The 22,784-nt window shown below is 38.6% G+C and overlaps 1 pseudogene; it reads left to right on the forward strand.

Moving 5' to 3' along the window:
* Window positions 1-331: 331 nt before the first annotated feature.
* Window positions 332-1,555, forward strand: LOC146397203 (centrosomal protein of 164 kDa pseudogene; annotated as a pseudogene).
* The last annotated feature ends 21,229 nt before the right edge of the window (window positions 1,556-22,784 follow it).

The raw sequence follows: 22,784 nt of genomic DNA on the forward strand, positions 1-22,784 counted from the left end.
CCAGGAATTCTGCCAACAAACCGCCTTTGGACTTTAACTGCAACATTGATTTTTCCCTGGATCTTCAGTCTGCCAACTTACCCTTCAGATTTTGGACATGACAACTTCTGCAATCATACGAGTCAATTCTTTAAAATAAATATTTCTCTCTCTCTCAGTATATCTATACCTAGCCTTTATGGAAGTGGTTGTTGACCACCGCAGGGCAACACCCCAGTGTCCCCTGGAAGCAGGGAGCTGAGTTGTGTGGGGGAAGCCATGCAGAGCTAGCTAGGAGCCAGCACCCAGGGCCTCCCAGGGCAGGGGACAGGCGTTGGAGCTCAGATCAATTATGGCCTTAAGACCCATCCGTATAGGGGACCAGCTGGTTCTGGAGGAAGATTATGAGACATATATCCCCCATGAGCAAGAAATCCTTGAATTTGCCAGAGAGATTGGTATTCATCCCCAAAAGGAACCAGAGCTGATGTGGCTGGAGCAAAAGAGCATTACATTCCCACTGCCCGTGGAGTGGAAATCATTCCAGGTTTGACTATTTCACCTTTGCTAATGGGCAGTCCATGTGGGACCATCCCTGTGATGAGCACTATCGGAACTTGGCAGTCCAAGCGTTGGGGAAGCTGTCAACTCCTGGGGCCATTAAGAAGAAAGAAAAGAAAAAGAGCAAGAAAAAGAAGGACAGGAAGGACAAAGAGACCTCCCAAACTCTTCTGGCCCTGGGCTCCTTTTTAGTCCCCAGCCACATTCCCCTCAGGGGTCTGGCCCTGTTAAGAGGTCTGGTGGATGCTTCACCCTTTGCTCTTCATGGATCTTGAAGTAGGAGCCTGGAGAGCTCAGTGGAGTCAGGTCAGCTCAGAGACCTCTCACCGCCATCAGAGGATCTCAAGACTTCTACTTATACAAAGGGTCTCTTGGGCTCCTTCCATGGGGACAAGAATGCTCTCAGCCTCTTGGCTTTAAGGGAGGAGACTTATGAGGAGGATGAGGCAGAGAGTGACAATCAGAGTGTCTGCAGATTAAGTGAGCTTAAGAACCTGTACCTGGATGTCATCGGGGCCCTGGGGGTGTATTTGAGTATGAGGAATCTCCAAGAACAAGCCAGCAAAAGGAGAAGAAGGACATTTCTTTTGATTCAGATGGTGCTGCCTCCCTACTCCTGGCAAGTGGTCAGTCAAGGTGCAGACAGAAGCCTGAGCAGTGCCCATCACCAAGGGCAACAGCGAAGAGGGAGCATTGGCTCCCAGAAAAAGAAGAGAATGAGAAGAATGATCCTGGGATGTCCAGGAGTATGGCAGATCCCAGGGACAATCAGCCTGCCAAAGCCAGCAAAGCCGGTAAAAAAAAAGAGGCACCAGAGGACCTGGTGGATGCGGGAGAGGGGGATTCCAGGAAGGAAGAGGCAGCAAAGGAGCTAAAGAAGGCTTCTGTCCCTAAAGAAAGCAGATCAGATGCTAGTCAAGAGTTGGAGATTAATGAACACGAGAAGGAAGTATAGCTCTCAGATTTCACTGGGGCTGGGCCCCAGGCTCTTCTCTTTGTGGCTCAGACTGGATAATTTACTGGTGCAGAAGAAGCACAAGTATTTTCGAAGCATCCCATTCCTCAGTGTTGGAGGAACAGGAGAACAGGCTGAGGTACAAGACTGCCAGTGAGCACCCTCACCTCCTGTTCAAATCCCTACCTTCTGCAGCATTCGCATCCCCAAGTCCGCGAGGTGGGCAGTACCAACTTTCCAGGACCTGATGGAGGCTTACCAAAAGTGGTTAGAACATTATAAGAAAAACCCCAAGTCACATCTCTTCTCTGTGCCCAAGCCAACAGCAAGTTCCAGCCTCCTACAGCTGGGGCTGGATGAGAACAGTCTGAAGGTGTAGCACTACTGATGCCCTGGGCCTCTCCTGCGCTCAGACCAAGTGCCTGAGGAACTTCCTGCGTTTCTCCCTCTGGAAAAGCATCCTCCTGTCCTCTCTTTGCTGTTTGCCTCACGCAGAACTTAGAGGAACCACAGAGGGAGGGGGGAGGATGGTGTAACTGGAAACAGCCACCACCTGAGACTGCCTAACAAAGCTCAGGCTGCCTTGTGTGGATTTCTGTGAGCTCCTGACAACACTAACTTGGGGCAGCCAGGACAAAAGGACCTTCAGGCAGAGGAGAGGGCCTGAAGGAGCTGCCTTCAGAAGCCAGGGGACTCCCTGTGGAGAGCTGTTGGCCTCTTGGACCTGCAGGGCCTGCTTAGGGCTCCCATAGTCATCTATGTGGTCCATAATTTGCCAGAACAAAGCCCCCCACTGCGTCTGAACCCTGGGGCCAGGCCCTATCTCTCCAATACCTCAGTCCTGTAGCATCAAAACTTTTTTCTTTTTTCTAATGTCCCCTTTCTTGAGTGCTCTGTCTCTCCTTTTGACTATCTCAGGATTGGGCCCAGAGCCCTGGAGGAGACTGGCCCCAGGAGTCTTGCAACCTGCCTTCCCTCTGCTGGCCCTCAAGGGCTGTCCTCGGGGGTACCACCTTCCCCTTTCCTGGGGCTCCTCCCCAGAGCCTTCTCAGGGCTCAAGCACCCAGCTGTCATGAGGCCAACAAGTCATAGGAAAAGACTGGGACAGCTTCCGGTCTCCATCTTGGTTTTCTCTTCCTGGACCACCTTAGGTGTATTCATGGGTTGTTTCCATCCATCTTTTCTATCTGTGCCACCCCTGCCCATTCCCTGATGCCTCTTCTCAGAGCTTGGAGGCTTGTTCTAAAACAGGGGAGAGCCTGGGCCTGTGCCTAGCTTGGTGGGGAGGGATCTCCTGGCATTTGGAGCCATTCTAGCACAGGACCCTGCAGCCCCACCTCCCATCAATGGGCCTCTGGGGATGCTCAACATCTGTCCCATTGTTTATATAAAATGCCTCCACTTTTCTTGTCTTGGAAGCTATGAGGTTGCCCTTGCTTCTTTAATGCATACAATCCAACTCCAGCATCCCTTGGAATAAGAAACTAAGATCCAATTCAGTTGGCTTGTTTACTTCCCAGATATTTTTTAAACCTCAATCTACCACATAAAATATGTTCTTTGTGTTATTTGGTTCATTCTGTGTGTTTGGGGAATAGCCCATGTGTTACAACCAACTATGATGACAATCCTGTGTTTCCTACATCAATTAAATCTCTGCAGGTCCATTTACCACCAAAAAATCTGTATCTATATATTTATATCTATAGTCTTTCGGTTCTGTTTCTCTAAAGAACCTCAATACAAATGTTTATGTTCACATTCCTCCAGGTTTAACTAGAAGTCATCCTTTACCTTCCTTTAGCATGATAAAGATATCAATTCTCCTTCAATTTATTATATTTTCATGTAATCATATATCTTTTTTCTTACACAAAAGGTGGCATATTTAATATTCTGAACCTTTTTTTAAAACCTAAAAATATGTCCTAAAGATCACTTCATTTCAGGATGTAATGATTTTTCTTTCTTTTTATGAGTGTCTAGTACTCCACTGTGTAGATGTCTCCTAAAAATGGACATTTGGGTTGTTTATAACCGTTTAATATTTTAAAAATTTCTTCAAGGTATGACTTTGTGCAGAAATGTTGTTTTTTTTTTTTTTTTTTTTTTTTTTGGCCAGTTTTATTTAGGGATAGAATTTTGGAAGTGGAGTACAGGGTTAGAAAGACAATGCATATGTAATTTTTCTAGTTAGTAGCAAGTTTATCTCCATTGGCCTTTTTCTATTTTATATTCCCATCAGTAAAATAAGAAGCTGCCTATTTCCACACAATTTTGTCAGCAGAATATTTATTGAACTGTAATTTTTGTCAGTCTGGGGGTAGGTAAGAAGAACTTCATGTAGCATTGTTTTCACTTCCCTGATGAGGTGAAAAGTTGAGTATTGTTTCATATGTTGAAGTATTCTAACGTCTTGTCTGTGAGTTCATGTCTTTTCCTCTTTTATTTTCTAGATTGTTCCTTCTGCCCCTCGGATATTAGGAGTCCTTTGTGTATTAGAGATGCCATTCCATTATGGCATAAATTTTCTAGAGGTTTTTGTTTTTGGCGTTTGCCAGTTTGCCTTTCATTTTTTATGTGATAACATTTAACTATATTTGCTCTTAGATTTTGAATCATAGTTAGGAAGAATTTCCCCACGCCCAAATTATAAATTTCTGTTTCAGTATTGATACAGCTTCAATGTTTATATTTAGCACTCTGGTCTAAATGTATCCATGATGTTCGTACACATCTAATTTCACATTTGCTTATTTTCAAAATGTCTCTTCAGTTAACCCAATACTATTTATTAAAAATTCCATCTTTCCTGCACCAATGTATGTTGCCATTTTTATAAAACACTTCATTTCCATAATCATTTTTGCCTTTTAGTTTATTGGTCTCTGAATCTATTTATGCAACAACATTTACTATACTATTTTAATGGTTGAAAGTTTTAAAAATAGTTCTTTTTAGGTTTCAATATCTGGCAGAGCTAGTAGCCCTATATTTCTCCATTACTGTGTCACTCCTTTACTGATGATTCTTATTTCAGTGAGGGTTTTATTGAGATTGTTGAATTTTTTCCATTGCCTTTTCACATCTATGATGATGATCAAATAGTTTTACCCTTAATTTTACTAATGTGATTCATTATCTTATAGATTTCTGAATATTCAATAATCCTTTACTCCTGGGATGATTCTGACTTAGTAATAATGTATTATTATTTAAAATATCATTTATTAGCAAATAATTTCAAACTTACCTTATTATACTGTAGGAAAAATGTAAGATACCTCAAACCTTTTTATACCCTTAATTCAGTCTCTGGTTAAGATTTGGCATATTTATTGTATCATTCTCTCTCTCTACATATGTGCACACACACAGAGTTATACATATCCACACATATACAACCACACATACACATACATATAAGTTTTTTTCTGAACTATTTCATGGTATTACATTATACTTCTTTACCCTTAAATACTTCATTGTGTATGTATCAAGAACAAGACTCTTCTATTACATAATATTAGTACTGTCATCAAATTCAGGAAGAATAACATTCGTGAAATATTATGGTCAAATTTTTCTTCAAACGTTTCATGCATTTTGCCAGTGTAAGAATCTGGGTCTGTACTTTACCCTGAAGGAAAATTCTAGAGGACTAATTCCATCTCTTTACTTGTTGTCGATTGCTTCATATTTTAAAATTTCTTCTTGAATAAATTTCAGTAGTTTCTATTTTTTGAAGAATTTATCCATTTCTTCTAGATTATCCAATTAGTTAGTATCTAATTGTTTACAGCATACATTAATAACCACTTTTATTTGTGTAAGATAGGTAGTGATCCCCTCTTTCCTGTTTTATTTTTTTTTCATTTTAATCATATTTCTTTTTCTCTTGGTCACTTTAGCTAAAGTTCTGTTAATTTTGTTGATTTTTTCAAAGAAGTAATTTTGGATATCACTGATTTTTTCAACTGTTTTTTGGTTTTTATTTCATTAATTTCCTTTCTAATCTTCATTTCCTTTCTTCTACTTGCTTTAGGTTTAATTTTTTCTTTTTTCTAGTGTCTTGAAGTGGAAGATTATGTTATTTATTTGAATCTCTCTTCTTTTTTAATATTATATTTTCCACTATCAGTTTCCCTCATGCATTCCATATGTTTTGTTATATTATATTTTAACTTTCATCCATTCAAAATATTTTAAAATTTTCTTTGTGATGTCTTTCCTGATCCATTTTTTATGAGTTTGTGTTTCCATTTCCACATATTTGTGAATTTCCCAATTTATCTGTCATTGATTAATTTCTGTTATTCTTTTCATTGTGCTTGAGGAACATACTTACGTATTTTAAATAATTTTAAATTTATTGAGGCTTGTTTTATGGCCTAGAATACGGTCTGTCTTGGAAAATGTTTCAGGTGCACCTGAGAAGAAAGTAATTTTTGCTGTTAGTGGGTGAAGTGATTTATGGATGTTTTTTAGATATCTGATTTATAGTAGTTCAAGGCTTCTGCTTTCTTGTTTTTCTGTCTAGTTGATCTATCCATTATTGAAAGAAGGTATTGGCATCTCAAGCTATTTTTGCTAAATTGTCTATTTTTTCTTTCAATTCTTTTTTTTGCTTCATATATTTGGGGGCTTTATATTCGAGTATCTACTTTTTAAATTGTTGTATCTTTTCAGTGAATTGATTTTTTATTATTATAAAATATCTTTCTTTATAATGACTTCTTTGTATTAAAGTTTGCTTTGTCTGATTGTTAACATAGCCAGTTCAGTTTCTTTTCTTTTCTTTTCTTTTTAGGGCCACACTGTAGCATATGGAGGTTCCCAGGCTAGGGGTTGAATTGGAGCTGCAGCCGCCAGCCTATGCCACAGCCACAGCAATGCTGAATTTGAGCTATGTCTGAGACCTACACCACAGCTCATGGCAACACCAGATCCTTAACCCATTAAGCAATGCCAGGGATTGAACCCACGTTCTCGTGGATCCTAGTTGGGTTTGTTAACCACTGAGCCATGAAGGGAACTCCCCACTTCAATTTTCTTATGGTTCATGTTTGCATTACATTCTTTGCCAGTTGATATTCGTAAGCGATACTGACCTATAAATTTTCTTTTATTGGGCATCCTCATTGCCTTTGGTATCATTGCTATACTTGCTTTGTTAAAAAATAGAAAATTTTCTTCATGTTTTGAAAAATTATGGATACATTTTGAAATAATCATGAAAATTGAACTTAAACATTAGATGATTCCAGAGAAATATGTTTAGTTTTATGATATTTATGACATAGGAATATGTTTTAATTTTTAGTGATAAAAATTGCACTATTAGGGACAAAATGACACAATGTCTGGAATTGCCTTAAAATACTTCATTAAGGAGAAAATATCTCAAATCTTGATAATTATTAAATCTGGGTAATGGCTACATGGGAGTGTTTCTATTTTTTGCACATTTAATTTTTTCATAATATTAGATAGACCTGAGTTCTAACTCAGATCTACTTTATTTGACTTTTCAAATATTAAGCCAATTAATCTATTTTTAAAAAAGCCTTTCAAGAAATTAAAAATATTTTCTAAATTCGCAAGAAAGAGGGGGGTGGAGAAATTTTCATTTAAGAGAGTTTAATAAAAATTCTGGAGATAGAAAGCATATGGAAGTGTGGGAATTGATGAAGTAGGGTGAGGATAAAACACAGGTTGGAGCTTTTCCAAAGAGAAATACGGAAAAGGGGAGAGATGATGTGCACTACAAGCTCAGAGGTGTGTCCCTATAGCGACAGATATTGTGGGGCTGAAAACAGAAGGTAATTGGATAAAAATATGTATTTGGAAGAGCTTATCTCCCTATGTTCCCCTAGAGCAAGCAGAACCCAGATAGCCAGATGCCTACCTCAGATTGGATACTGAAGATTTTAAAAAGGTACAAATGAACTTGTTTACAAAATAGAAATAGACTCACAGGCATAGAAAACAAATTTATGATTACCAACAGGGAAAGGGAAGGAGGGATAAATTAGGAGACTGAAATTAACATATACACAATACTATCAGAAAATAGACAACCAACAAGGACCTGTTGTATAGACAGGGAAATATATTCAATGTTTTTTAATAAGCTACAAGGGAAAATAATCCAAAAAAGAGCATACATGTCTTTATAACATATTTTTGAATATATATATATGTATATAAATTAAGAAAAAATAAATCCAATAGCCCAGCTAAAAAAGACATTGGCATTGACTGCCCTGTGTCTAGCACTGTACCATTTACTTATAGAAATGTGAAAGTTGCTTCAAGAGCTCTTACTGACTTCACTGAAACAGGAAGGAGCTAAAAAACTATAGGAATGTCCAATTGCAAAGAGTTTTTATGTTTGCTCCCACTGTTATCTATCCACACAAATGTCACCTTCTCAGAGTAGGTCACCTAGAACTTTCAATGTGCTTTTCCCCCTCAAGTTTATTGAGATATGACTGACATATAACACTACGTAAATTTAAAATGTACAGTGTGATGATTTGATCCATGTATGTATCACAATAACATTAACACATTCTTTACATAATCACTATGTAATTTTTATTGCTGTTATTATGGTGAGAATGTTAAAGCTCAAATGTCACAGCAACTTTCAAATACCCAATACGATTGTAACTATAGTCCCCAAGCTGTACATTAGGTTCCCAGAACTTATTCATCTTCTACCTGAAAATTTGCTCCCTTTGGCAATATCTCCCCATTTCCCCCACCCCCCCGCCCCTGGAAACCACCACTCTATTCTCTATGAGTAGAATTATCTACTGAAATTTTCTACTGAAGTTTCTGTGAGTTCATTGTTCTTAGACTCCACATGTGAGCCACTATATGTGTTGACCCACCATCCTGATACTTGATGACCATATCTCTGAAGTAGGGTTGCTCTGGTTCTAATCCTATCTTCACGACTCACTAGGCTGAATTTCCCAGACTCCCTTGCCATTAAGGATGACCAATGGCTTTTGAGTACAAGTAATGTATGCTGCTTTGAGGCCTCCTGTGGGTGGTCTTTCTCCCATTCACCTAGCTGGAATACAGTCAACCAGCACCATGAACTTGGGGGCCTTCAAATGAGGGATACTTGAGTCCCTTGGTTAGTGCTTAGAAGGATGCTATCTGCCTATAGGTAATGCCTAGTTTAGGCTTTAGATGCCTGAGAAACAAATTTGCATTGCATTGAGCCACTAAGATTAGGGGGCGTAAGCTCACAGAGAAACCAGTTTCACTCTAGCCAATATGCCATTCTTTCCTCCTTTTTTATCTACCTTAGCAAATAAAAACACAAGTCCAGTGGCACCAAAAAAATTCATGGAAAAGGGATGATTTCACTTTTACTCTTTGTTCCCTTGTAGAAAAGCGACTGGCTATTCTGCACACTGGAGGGAAAACAGTGGAATGTTTCAAAAAACCAAGGGTGCTTATTTCTAATGATCAATGGATAATAACAACAATAATGGTAATGCCATTAGGGCAATAATAACAAACATTAATCTCTCTTCAGCAAACCCTGAATGATGTTCAGTGGCCCAAGGGCCATTATGACTCAGGTGTGACTGGGCCCCACTGTGGGCCTTTTCTAAGGCAAAGAGGGGGGCACAAACCTCTGAGCCTGGCCCACAAAAGAACATAACCTCCTCCCCTCAGCTGCTTTTCACAAGAAGCCAAAGGAGTTCTGTCAGGGCAAAATCTTTCCACAGAGCCTCCTAGAAGGAGAATGCCTGGTGCCAAACACTTTTACTGAAGAGAACCAGGAAGGCATAATGAAGTCAGTAATTTCTCCTACCTGCAGCCCTGAATTAGGCCACATGGCAGAGCTTTTTAGGCTGATGAAAAAAATAGAACTTTAGAGAAATGGTTACGCCTTATTAAATTACTTGAAATCTCTGGAGTTGCATCTCTTTTATGGCTCCAAATTGGCATACCTGTTAACTTAGAGTGTTCAAATTCTTCTAAAATATTATTGTATTTAAGACAGAGTGCCATCCCCAAACTGCACATGAATTACAGAGAGTCAGGGAAAGAGAGAGCCACTCACTGATTCTCGGCTTAAAAACCTTTACCACAATTAGTAGTTAGTAGCTTTCAGAAACATTTGCTGGATAAGTAACCATGGTCAAATTGCATAATTTGGCCCCCACTCCCTCCTTCTCTCTTTTCTTTTATTCCAGGGTTTTGAGTACTGGTCTAAGAGCTATAATTTCATCTTTAGGCATATTTCTTCAGGCATTCTTAATGAGGCATTTGATTTGTCCAGTCCTGCCTTCTTGAATTCAGCCTTTTAGGGATTTGGGCTTGGGAGAGTGTGGGAAAAACGGAAAGTGGAATACCACGACACTGCTGAGAGAATATAATCTAAGGATTGGAAGAGATTTTGAATTATCTTTTTCCCCCTTAGGCAGGGCTATATCTAAAAGGATTCTAGAGGGATAATTTTACATTCTCAAATATTTATTGCATTCCTACTGTGTGGCATGCATGTTCTAGGCATGAGAGATGTGAAAATGAATTTATATTATTTTTTAAAAGCTTTAAAAATGTGGGAATATTTGTATGGTGAACTTCTTTTTATGAACTCAATCTAAGAATAGCTAAATATTCTACTTTTATTGTTTAGCAACCTTGGACATAAAAACAAGAAAGAAGAAGGGAAAATGGTTTATAAAACACTAGGGTTTTGTCCAGCTTGTTTATTTAGTTCTGGGAAACTTAAATATGTGCTCAATAAATATTTGCCCTGTAAGTAAAAGAGTTATGGGGAAGAAAGTCACTGTGTAATTCTCCAATATTTGAAATAAAACAGTTATGCTGAAATAAATGAAGTAGTTCCAGAAACCTTAAATGTTTTTTATACTGGGTTTATGAAATTTTGCTTTTATCACCTGACTTGGCATGTTCAGAGTCACCTGTGGGTTACATTGCTCAAGTTTTTTTCTAAGTGGAAGCTGAGAACTCACTGTGTCAGAGAAATAATGCTATAAGTGGTGGTTAGGTCTGTGATCTATTCCACGAAGTCCTACAGTATAGCTTTTCAATGAATTAAGTGGAAGCATTTCTTTGGTAAAATGAATATTATTTTCATAGTGAAATTAAGTAAGAAGCCATGTTCCTTTGCTTAGCTACTACTGAGAAAAACAGGTTTAATTAGGAAGGGCTTGAAGTTGTAAATAGGTGTAGGAAGTTTTGGCAGAAACTTGAAGATGGATTTTTTGATTCTGTCACTGGCATGGATAAGTTAGAGTATTTGTTTCATGTTTCTTTTGGGGAGGGATGAGGGGGCAAGAGGTTTAGTACTTCAACATGTATTTTTATTTCATTTTCCTAATCCTGGTGTATTGGCTGAAACCCCCTTTTATTCTTCAGGTAATTTGTGGGGGCGGGGGGTTCAACAGTGAAAAGAATGGCAGGAGAATGAAGAACAAAAAGGGAGATCTTCCAAGGATTCTAGAAAGTGATTGGAGGTTTAAGGGTGCAAGCATTCAAGGGAGGCTGGTAAGAGGAGTCAGTGGTGAGAAATGAGGCGTGAGATGCTAGGAGTGCAGCATTGTGCGCATGCCTTTGAAAGTAAAAATGTGGCATCGGCAAAGAAAACCCATTGGAAGTGAGTGACCATCAGGCACAACCCAGGCCAGTGTCTAAGGAGAGTGTGGTCAGCAGGCACAAGGTGGACACTTTATCAAGGGGAACAAGATAACCTGCCTGAGCAATGAACCATGTTAGACTTACTTGGCTATAAGTTCGCTGAGGAAGAGGGAGAGATTCTTTGAGGTTTTATAGAACTTATTGTCCTGAATACTAGCTGCCTTTAATATGGAGGAACCTTAAGAGGGCTTTTGTATGTTAAGCTAGGGGCTGATACCTCTGTTGCTCCAAAGCTAGAAGTTTAGAACATGAGGAAGACCAGGGGAAGTCAAACTAAAGGAAGAACTGAGTTTCCTGAAACTGGGAGGTTGAGAGGTAGGGAGCGTCTTTTGCTTTGAACCTAGGCAACTGTGCCAATATTCTGGAACCTCGGATGAGAGCTATGTGGATACTGGGCTGGAACACAAAGTGTTGGTGGCACTGGGAGTTGGCTTGCAGGTTCTAGGGGCACATTTGGCATAAAGGAGTGGATTCTACAAAGATTCAGCCTTCCTGCTTTCCAGAGGTCTATGTAAATTCAGACAGAGAGCATCTTACATGTGACACCAATAACCTGAAAGCTAGATGTTTCCTCCAGTGTCCCTAAGTTGCCATAGCAATTTTCTTGTAAGATTTCAATTGAAAGGAAAATCTATTCTCCAAAATAATGAAGATGTGATTTCTTGGAATCCCTGATGTGTGGAGATTGAACTCCATTTAATGCAAATTAGAAAAACAAAAAATATATTCTTCTGTTGGTGTGTCCTCACATGCTTGTTTTTATAGTTTTACTACACATGCAGCTGCCCAAAAAATACATAGAATTGTTTTGAATGCTTTAGAATTATTTAAAAATGGTATCATACAGTTAAGAGGAATGGGATGAGGGATAAGAGCTGTGTGTACGGTGTTGTTTATTTAAAAAAAGATCTGAAGCAAATATAGTAAAATGTTAACATTTGTTAAATCTGGATGGTGGATATACAGGTGTCTCCTAAGTTTTTATTCCTGCACTTTTCTGTATGTTTGAAACATTTGGTTATTTTTAAGTAACAAAGGGGAAAAACACACACAAAAAAACAGACAAAAGCCAGCATGAGTTTCTGGACTCCAAGTGTCCTGGAATGTTTAATATCGGCTTTACTTGAAATGTTTGCAAATTAGCTTGTTGCCAAGGTAAATTAACTGCTTAAGCCTAAGGCCTGCCTATTTGATGACATCCTAACATTGCAAATTGAACGTGTCCCACGTAGAACTCTTACTGCTGTATCTGGTTTCCACATCTCCGTAGTCAGAAAAGTTGCAATGATACATTTGATTACTCCATCCAGAAACCAAGCAAGGATCCAGGTTTCTTCTTTTTTCCTAACTTCCCATATTAAAGTCAAGGTTCTATCTTCAAATTATGCATGAGGTCCAGGCTTTGATCTCTAGCTCTGCCATCACTACCTTACTTGGGGCCATTTTCTTTACCCTGGAATACCTCGACAGCCTCCCTGCTGGTTTATCTGATCTGACTTCTCCTATACCAACTTCTCCAGATAGCAACAAAAGTCATGTTCTTTTTCTTTTTCTTTTCTTTTTTTTTTTTTTTTTTGACTTTTTAGGGATGCACCCATGGCATATGGAAATTCCCAGGATAGGGGTTGAATTGGAGCTGTATTTGCTGGCCTATGCCACAGCCACAGCAACATTGGATCCGAGCCTCATCCACGACCTACATTGCATCTCAGAACAATGCCAGATCCTTAACCCACTGAGCGAGGCCAGGGATCGAACCCGTATCCTCATGGAGACTCATCAGGTTCATTACTGCTGAGCCACAATAGGAACTGCATGATATTCTTAAATGATGGAAATTAGATCATTTTATTTCCCTGCTTAAAAGCTTACAATGACTTTTCCAAATACAAAGCCCAGCCTACAAAGCTCTGTGTGATCTGACTCTTTTAGCCTCATCTCCACCCCCTCCCCACCCCTCATTTATGCTCCAGCTATAACTAGCTACAGAACCACATCAAGCTCCTTCCTACCCTAGGCATCTTTACATTTGTTCTTCATTCTGCCTATAACCAGTTTTTGCATGGCTAGATCCTTTTTCCTTTATGTCTCAGTTTAAGTCCTTCACTGACCACTGTATTTCAAGTAGAGCCCCTCTCTTGGGTTATTTATTAACCTTCATTTTTGTTTCTTTCATAGAACTTTCTGCAATTTCCAGTTATTTTACAAGATTGATGTACTGATTTATGGCCACTTGTTATGTGTCTTTTGCTGCCCAAACTCTAAATTCCCTTCATTTAGATTCTCCTACCTAGTGAATCTAAGCCTGTCTCCAGTACAGAAGTTGAAAATGGCAGAGTTATTTGTATCTTGGACACATGACCTAGACTGAGCCATTCAGATCACTTGCCCCAAACTCCAATCTTAGAAGCTAGTGAAGTGATAACTCAGGGGCTGTTTAGAATTGTTATTGGTGAGAGTGGTTAAATTCATTCCCAGAAATGGCAGGGACCATGGTTGTCTGCACTCCAATTCTAGACAGAGTGATTGACAGTCCAAACCTGGTTCTTTCTGTCCAACTATGCAATCTGGGATGCTGATGCTGAAACTATGGCATGATTTGAGGACTTTCCCCTCACTGGATAGCCTCCAAACCTATTTTTCAAGCATTCTTTGTGATTCTGTGAGATACCCAAACAAATGTCTTCTTAGCAAATACCTTTTCTATGTAGTTAACTCTAGTTAGTTTCTTTTTGCTTGGCAAGATTGGGACTAGAGCGAGGCAAATGAGGTGCTCAGGGCACAGCATTTTAGAAGGGTCATGACTGGGTCATGAAGTGCCAACCCTGTATGTGCATGTCCCTGAGAGGGAAACCACCTCAAACTTATGTGCTCTAGGTGCATGCATGCTTTGCTCTGTCCCAGTCCTGTGCTTGCAATGGTCAGAAGATGTTACATTCAACTTTTCTTGAGGCCTGGAGTTTCTGAAAATAAGTAATCTAATGAAGTTAGGAGATGGGATATTTCTGCAGGACTACTTAACATTGAGAAACTTGTTCTTCCAGAACTAACCCATCACTCACAATCTGTGTGAAAGGCAAAGAATAAACCAGGAATTGGAAAGGCTAGGAGGGAGAATCTCTTTTTATGGAATTATGAATGATCTATGTTTCTCCTCCCCCCCCCCCCACCAAAGGAGGAGGAGAGGGACGAGATTCCTCTTCAACTCAAAGTGAGTAGATCTTCCAGAAAATATCTTGCAGCTCTGTACGTCTCTTGTCTTGGCTGAGGGACACAGGGACCAGGATTTTTAGTCCTGTCTAAAGGTGACAGGCTGTGAGTGGCTTGTTGACCTTATATGGCAGAGTAGAATAAGAAGCACTGGAAATGGCCAGAACTTCCTGAATTTGGCAAGATGATTGATTAGTGAGTCTCCTGTCTGGAAAGTTAGGCCTTACAAGGGAGAACTGGCCTGAGTACTCTGTCCAAGGACACAATGTAGAGGAGTTAAGTGGTCCAACCTGAGATATGAACTGCTGGCAACCAGAGGCTGGTGGAAAGGCTCATATATGACCAGCTGATGGGATCTTGATGTTCTCAAGGGAAATGGAGATCGCCGGCACTGGGGGAAGTGGTGTCACTAAAAACTCACCAAAGTACCATCCAGGTATCTACAAGATTCTAGCTATTGCAGTTGGGTAAAAAGTTTTCTGTCCTCAACCCCTTTATCATATCTCCTCCATCATCTGGACATGAGAACCTTGAAACATGAGGATTCACACTTCCATGCTACCACAGATGCCCAACAAACTATTGACTCTCCTCTGGATTCTGCACTAATTTCCTAATGGATTTGCCTGCTCTTGCCTTTGCTCTTTTCCCATCCAGTCTAATTACCGCAGCTAAATGATCTTAATGAAGTCCATTCCACATCATGTCATTTCTCTGCTCAGAACCCTCCAATGGCTCACCATGACCACAAGATTCCTGTGGTCTTGACCATTCTCCATGCTCTGGCCTTGTGTTTTTCTACTCTCACCAAACTGTCCTCACTGTTTTTCCAATAAGCCAGGTCATGTCATGCTCTAGAGGGTTTACATTTATTCACCTTTGACCCAGAAATTGTTCCTCAAGTTCTCAATTACTTTAGCTTTATTTCTAATTTTTTCCATGAAGTTTTATTTTTCTTCTTTACATATTTATTTTGGATATGCCTTATCTAGATTAAAACAAGAAATTTGCAGAGTATCCCTTTTATTATAACTTCTTTTTTACACAACATTTTCAGCCTAGATTCAGGTCTCTACCATCAAAAGAGAAGGGTCCTGCTTATTTTAACACGTCACTTTCTCTAGACAACCCCCAACTAAATAGTACTTCCTATGACATTTTCTACTATATTTCTTAGTCTAGAACTTATTACTATTGTGTCATACATTTAAGTTATTTTATTTTATTTTATTTTGTTTGTCTTTTTGCCATTTCTCGGGCCGCTGTCACGGCATATGGAGGTTCCCAGGCTAGGGGTCGAATCAGAGCTGTAGCCACCGGCCTAGCCAGAGCCACAGCAACGCAGGATCCGAGCCGCGTCTGCAACCTACACCACAGCTCATGGCAATGCCAGATCGTTAACCCACTGAGCAAGGGCAGGGATCGAACCCAGAACCTCATGGTTCCTAGTCGGATTCGTTAACCACTGCATCACGACGGAAACTCCCATTTAAGTTATTTTATCTACTTGAATATAAGTGCCATGAAGATAGAAAGCTTTCCTTTTTGTTCATTATCCTAACTCTAGAACATTGTTTGATAGAATATGTGCTTGGTAATTATTTGTTCAAAGAATGAGTCAGTAATGGATGGGAGTGGAAGTATGTCCTGAAAGAGAAAAAGCTGATCATGCCCCCATCCTTCACACACACATACCCCTGAAGTCTTCTAAACCTAGAGAGGAAATCAATTGAAGATGTGGTAATGGAGCTTGGATTTCTGGCATTAGACCAGACTAAGCTATGTGCTACCACAAGGCAGAGACTATGACCTTATGATGACCAGAGAAGTTATGGAAAAATTCCAAGATGTCACATTGCTGAAATAGAAGTAGAGTAGATAGGAGATTATTCATAAGTGCAGTATACCAGATAGTTCAATTTTCTGCTTATTCCCTCCACCTTTTGGCACTAACATGGCCATTTGACTTTCTTTGTAAATGAAATGTGAATAGAAGAGACATGTGTCATTTCCAGAAGCTTTGAAAGCTAGTGTATAGTTCATCACATTCTCTTTCTATCTCTATGATGGTCATGGACACAAACATTGAAATAATGCCTCAGTTAGTCTGGGTCACTGAGTGACTCCAAGGAGGAAAACCCTCCAACCCATGATGACCATGCAGTAGGAGTGAGAAATAAACCTCTGTTGTGATAAGCCTGTGAGATTTTGGGGTTGTTTGGATGGGCTGCATATTTGGTGGGCTATGGTGGTCATCAAATATATCTAGCTTTCTGACTTTCAGGCACATGGTAGGTTTGATTCCTGCCATCTACTTGCCATGGTTAAATCGGGCCATATGATCACTTCTGTTCATTGATTTGTGAGCTGAGGTGACATAGGTCTTTTATAAACAGGAGCCTTCAGATTCAGGATAAAACTCCAGTGATCTCATTCCCTCTGCTGAAGGTCCTGGAAGTTGATTTTCCCAACTGAGATTTTCTGGAATCTAGAGACCCAATGGCAATCTTCAAAATGTGAAAATCATTTGTAAAGGGTGAGTATGCAAAACAAGAAGGATAATGTTTTCCTTCCTTTTTCCTTCCATCCCTCATCCCTGCCTTTTATTCCAGGGATAATGGCTGCACAAATTTATATTCCTATCAACAGTGGACTAGGGTTCCTTTTCCTCCATATCCTCATAAATATTTTTTTTTTGATGATAGCCATTCTGATGGGTGTGAGGTGATAACTCATAGTTTTGATTTGCATTTCTCTGATGATTGGTGAATTTAAACATCTTTTCATGTGTCTGTTGGCCATTTGCATGTCTTTTTCGAAAAATGTCTATTCACTTCTTCTGGCCATTTTTAAATCATACTGAGTTTTTTGATATTGAGTTGTATGAGCTCTTTATAGATTTTGGATGTCAACTACTTATCAGGAATATAATTAGCAAGTATTTTCTGCCATTCAGTAGATGGCCTTTCTGTTCTGTTGATGATTTCCTTTGTTGTGCAAAAGCATTGATGTAATCTCATTCATTCATTTTTGCTTTTGTTTTCCTTTCCTGAGAAGACAAGTCCAAAAAAATATTACTAAGATCAGTATTAAAGAGTTTACTGTATATATTTTCTTCTAGAAATTTTATTGTTTCAGGTCTTAAATTTAAATATCTATTTTGAGTTTATTTTTTGTATATTGTTTGAGAAAAGTAGTCCAGTTTCATTCTTTGCATGTAGCTATCCAGTTTTCCCAACGCCATACATTGATGAGGCTGTCTTTTCTGCTCTGTATATTCTTGCCTTCTTTGTAGTAGATTAATTGAACATATAAGCATGGGTTTATTTGGGGGCACTCTATTCTGTTCTGTGTCTGTTTTTGTGCCACTACCATATGATTTGATTAGTATAGCTTTGTAGTACAGTTTGAAATCAAAGAACATAATACTTCCAGCTTTATTCCTTTTTTTAATATATAAAGATTGCTTTGACTATCTGAAAACTTTTGTTGTTCCAAACAAATTTTAGGATTATTTGTTCTAGTTCTATGGAAAATACCATTGATATTTTGATAGGGATTACATTAAGTTTGTAGATTGCTTCAGGTCATAGGGACATTTTAACTATATTAATTCTCTTATGTTTCATGAGTACAGTGTATATTTCCACTTGTTTTTGTCTTCTTCAGTTTTTTTTTTTTCCATCAGTGTCTTATAGTTTTCAGAGTACAGGTCTTTTTCCTCCTTGGTTAAATTTATTCCTAGGTATTTTATTCTTTTTTGATGCAATTTTAAATGGAATTGTTTTCTTAATGTCTCATTCTGGTAGACTATTATTAGTGTATAGAAATGGAGTAGATTTCTGTATTTTAATTTTATATCCTGCAACTTTACTAAATTGATTTTTTAATTCTAATAGTTTTTTTTTTGTGTGTGTGTATGGCATCTTATGGATTTTCTGTATATAAGGTTTTCTACATATAATATTATGACATTTGCAAACAGTGACCTTTTTACTTCTTCCTCTCCAATTTGGACACCTTTTGTTTCTTTTTCTTGCCTGATTGCTGTGGCCAGGACTTTTAATTCTACGTTGAATAAAAGTTATAAAATGGAAATCCTTCTCTTTCTTAGAGGAAATGTTTTCAGCTTTTAACCATTGACTATCATTTTTGGCTATGGGTTTGTCATATATGACCTTTATTTGTTGAATATGAGGGTATGCTACCCACTTTGTTGAGAGTTTTTATCATAAATGAATGTCAAATTTTGTCAAAAGCTTTTTCTGCATCTATTAAGATGATCATATGATTTTTACCCTTCATTTTATTAATGTGTGTATTACATCTATTGATTTTTTTCTTGTTTTTCTCCATTCTTTTTTTCTTCTCTTGCTTTCTTCCCTTGTGGTTTTATAACTTTCTTTAGTATTAGGTTTATATTCCTTTCTCTTCATTTTTTTTTTTTTGTATCTATTATCAGTTTTTGGTTTGTGGTTACCATGAGGTTCTTATAAAACCTCATGGTATATATGTATATAGCAATCTATTTTAAGTTGATAGTTGGTTAAGTCGGAGTGTGTTCTAAAACCACTGTATTTTTACTCTCTTCCACCCATGTTCAATGTTTTTGATTTATTTTTTACATCTTTTTGTATATCCCTTAACCAATTATTGTAGATATAGATAATTTTTACAACTTTTGTCTTTTAACTTTCATACTAGCTGTATAGATGGTTGATCCACTACCTTTACTATATATTTGCATTTATTGGTTAACTTTTTTGTTTTAAAATGTTTGTATTTTTAGTTATTATATTTTTTTCTACTTTTTAATTAAAAAAATTTTTTTTGGCCATGCCTGCAGAATGTGGAAGGTCCCAGGCCAGGGACTGAAACTGCACCACAACAGTGACAATGCTGGATCCTTAACCTACTGAGCTACAAGATAAGTCTTTCTTTTCTATTTTAGAAAGATCCTTTAACATTTCTTGTAATGTCTCTTTAGTGGTGGTAAATTCCTTAAGCTTTGGCTTATTTGGGAAAATTTTTATCCCTCCTTCAATTCTTTGTGATAAACTTGCTGGATAGAGTATACCTAATTGCCAGTTTTTTTTTCCTTTCAGATTTTGGCGGGTTTTTTTTGTTTGTTTTTTTTTTTTTTTTTGTCTTTTTGTCTTTTTCTAGGGCCACACCCATGGCATATGAAGGTTCTCATGCTAGGGGTCTAATCGGAGCTGTAGCTGCCAGCCTACACCAGAGCCACTGCAATGCCAGATCCAAGCCATGCAACTTACCACAGCTCACAGCAATGCTGGATCCTTAACCCACTGAGCAAGGCCAGGGATCGAACCTCATGGTTCCTAGTCATATTTGTTAACCACTGAGCCATGATGGGAACTCCCTCCTTTCAGTTTTTTGACTATGTTGTGCCACTTCCTTCTAGTCAGCCTAGTCTTATGGGGACTCCCCAATAGGCAACTTGTTTGTTTATTTTTGCTGATTTTAGGATTCTCTCTTTATCTTCAAGTTTTGATATTTTAACTTTGATGTGCCTTGTGAGGGTCTATTTGGGTTCAGTTTGTTTTAGCGTCTCTGCTTCCTGGACTTGGAAGTCTGTTTTCTTCACAAGGCTAGGAAATTTTTCAGCCATTATTTCTTTAAAGAAGTATTCCATTCCTCTGTTTCTTCCCCTTCTGGTACCCCTAAAATGCAAATGTTACTATGCTTTATATTGTCTCAAAATTCCTTTAAATTAGCCTCATTTTTTTTCTTTTTTCTTTTTGTTGTTCTGAGTGGGTGACTTCCATTAGCTTGTCTTCCAGATTGCTGATCTGTTCTTGTGCTTCATCAAATCTGCTGTTGATTCTTGCTAGTGTATTTTTCATTTATGTTATTGTATTCTTCAGCTCTAATACATTATTTTTATATTTTATACCTTTTTGTTGACATTCTCTCTGTGTTCCTCATTCTTCTCCTGAATTTGATGTTCCTCTTTATGACCATTACTCTGAACTCTTTTTCTAGAAGATTGCTTATCTCTTTTTTTGAGTTGTCTTGATCTTTCATTTGGCACATATTCCTTTGTCTCCAAATTTTGTCTAACTCTCTGTTTTTGTTTTTATATGTTAGGTAGGTTAGTTATATATCCTGGTATTGAAGGAGTGGCTTTATATAGGGCCCAGTAGCTTGTCCTCTTTGTTCACTAGAACCAGGTGCTCTAGGAGTGTCCCTATGTGGTTTATATGTTTCTTTCTGTTGTGTCTTGGATATGATTGCCTCAGGAATGCTAGTATGTGGGTCTGGCTCCCAGTGTGACTGACTGCAAGGCTCGGCTGCCACTGCTGCAGGGGCTGTTGTGCATGAGGCTCTTTCCCCAGGTGGGACCCCCTTTTATGGGATGCCCATCCTGGACAAGGGCACCTGCCATGTTTGATAGGGTGGGAGGTGCTTGAACGGGCTCTGGTGCTGGCTCAGGGCACCTGTCAAATCTGGCAGAGTGGGGGACTTCTTTGGAGGAGCAATGGCTGGGGAATATCTGCAGGTGGACTAGATCTAGGATGAGAAGTGCTGGTAAGGTAGATGGGCAGAGGCAAAATGGCTCTCAACAGTCCAGTCAGCTAGGTAGAAGGGAGGAAAAACCTGGCACCTACCTGCACCTTTGTACCTGAAGAAATTTCCAATAGATTCTTACCTCTCTGGAACATGCCTTAAAATTCATGAATAAATCTCCTTGAAGTATGATCCAGGCACTTTCCAAACCATTGTCTTTATGCTGAGACTCAGATTGAGTGAGATTTTGGTTATGCACTTTAAGAGTGGAATCTCAGTTTCCTAAATATTTCCAGCTTTCCTGGACATAAGTCCAACTGCTTTTCATTATTATTATTATTATTAATTTATTTTGGCTGTACCCACAGCATATGGAAATTCTGGTGCTAAGGATAAAACCTGTGCCACAGCAGCAACCTGAGCCACTACAGTGACAATGCTGAATACTTAACCCACTGTGACACAAGGGAATGCCAAGTCCTACTGCTTTTCAAAGCCAGATGTGATAGGGTTTATTTTCTTAGTGCAGGTCCCCTGTGCTGGGGAGCCCAAAGTGGTGCTTCCCTTGCCATTCAGGGAGGACCTCCACAGCTATGATATTTTTCCTGCCTGTGGGTTGCTGACACAAGGGTGTGGGTCCCACCAGACTGCATCTTCACCCCTCCTTCCCACCTCATTGTGGCTTTTTCTACTTCTCCTTAGTTGTTAAAAATATTTTCTGCTAGTTTTCAGGTCATTCTCAGAGGTAGTTTCTCTATATGTAGTTTTAATTTTGGTGTATCTGTGACAGAAGGTGAGTTCAGCATCTTCTTACTCCACCACCCTGCCCCATAAGTCTGCAAAGGGTTTGTTCCCTCCAGAAAGAAAACACAAGAACAGCTCCCTTATTTTTTTTCAATTTTTCTATATCTGGTGTTATGCCTGAAATTACTGCATTCATTTTCCTACTGGACTAAGGATGAAGCAGATACAAAGAAGGACTGAGCCCAGAAAATTGCTAAAAAGCAGATATGGAGCTTATTTTATTTTTGGACTTTCATTATGAGAGTCAGTAAACCTCATATGGTTTATATCAGTTTGAATTAGTGCTTGTTGTTGGTTGCAACCCAAAGAATCCTATCTGAAACACTATTATTCCTTCATTTTGCATCACTTTCCTCCAAAAAAGGGGTTTTCATGCAGATAAAAATAAGTTAGTGAGGATGTAAGCCATGTAGTGAGAAGACTCTTTCAAGAAAGTATCTTTCTAAGGACTTAGGAAAAGGCCACAAGTTTGAGAGAATGGAATATGAAAAATGGAGCCAGACGTAACAAATAGGTCTGAAAACTGAAGGTGTTTGGTAAACAATAGAACATAAAAAATGAATTAAGCAGAGTAGAGGTAGATGAAGAGAGGGTGGTTCAGGATTAAGTCTGTGAATGTGTGTTGCCCTTTTGGAATGTTTCTTTATCTAAAACTCTAGGTTTCCTTAGCCAGCAGGGATTTCGGACTTTAAAGAAACAAACTAGATTGTATGGAAATGTCAAGACCCTTTCTCATTTCCCATCCTGAGCCAACTCTTATAAGTTATCTGATATAAAGATGATTTCAACATCAACACAACAAATTTGCTTTCAAGCCTTTTGTGTCATGTTATAGCAAAAAAAAAAAATGTATTGAGCAATCTTACATTTGGAGTTTTGTGGTATCTTAGTTCTAGCAGTTCCAATGAGTTTTGTTAATATATTAACATGTATTGAGTATCCACTATATTTAGTGCATTGAGATTAGTGTTGTGAATATATGAAGATTAGTGCATAATGCAGGTCTGTAAGGAACAAGTAGTCAAGCCAGGGAGATAAATACATAACT

This window comes from Sus scrofa, chromosome 13 (assembly GCF_054392235.1).
Source record: "Sus scrofa isolate SSC_HxYL_T2T_F1_AM1 chromosome 13, Sscrofa_HxYL_maternal_Yorkshire_Landrace_v2.0, whole genome shotgun sequence".
Classification (NCBI taxonomy): Eukaryota; Metazoa; Chordata; class Mammalia; order Artiodactyla; family Suidae; genus Sus; species Sus scrofa.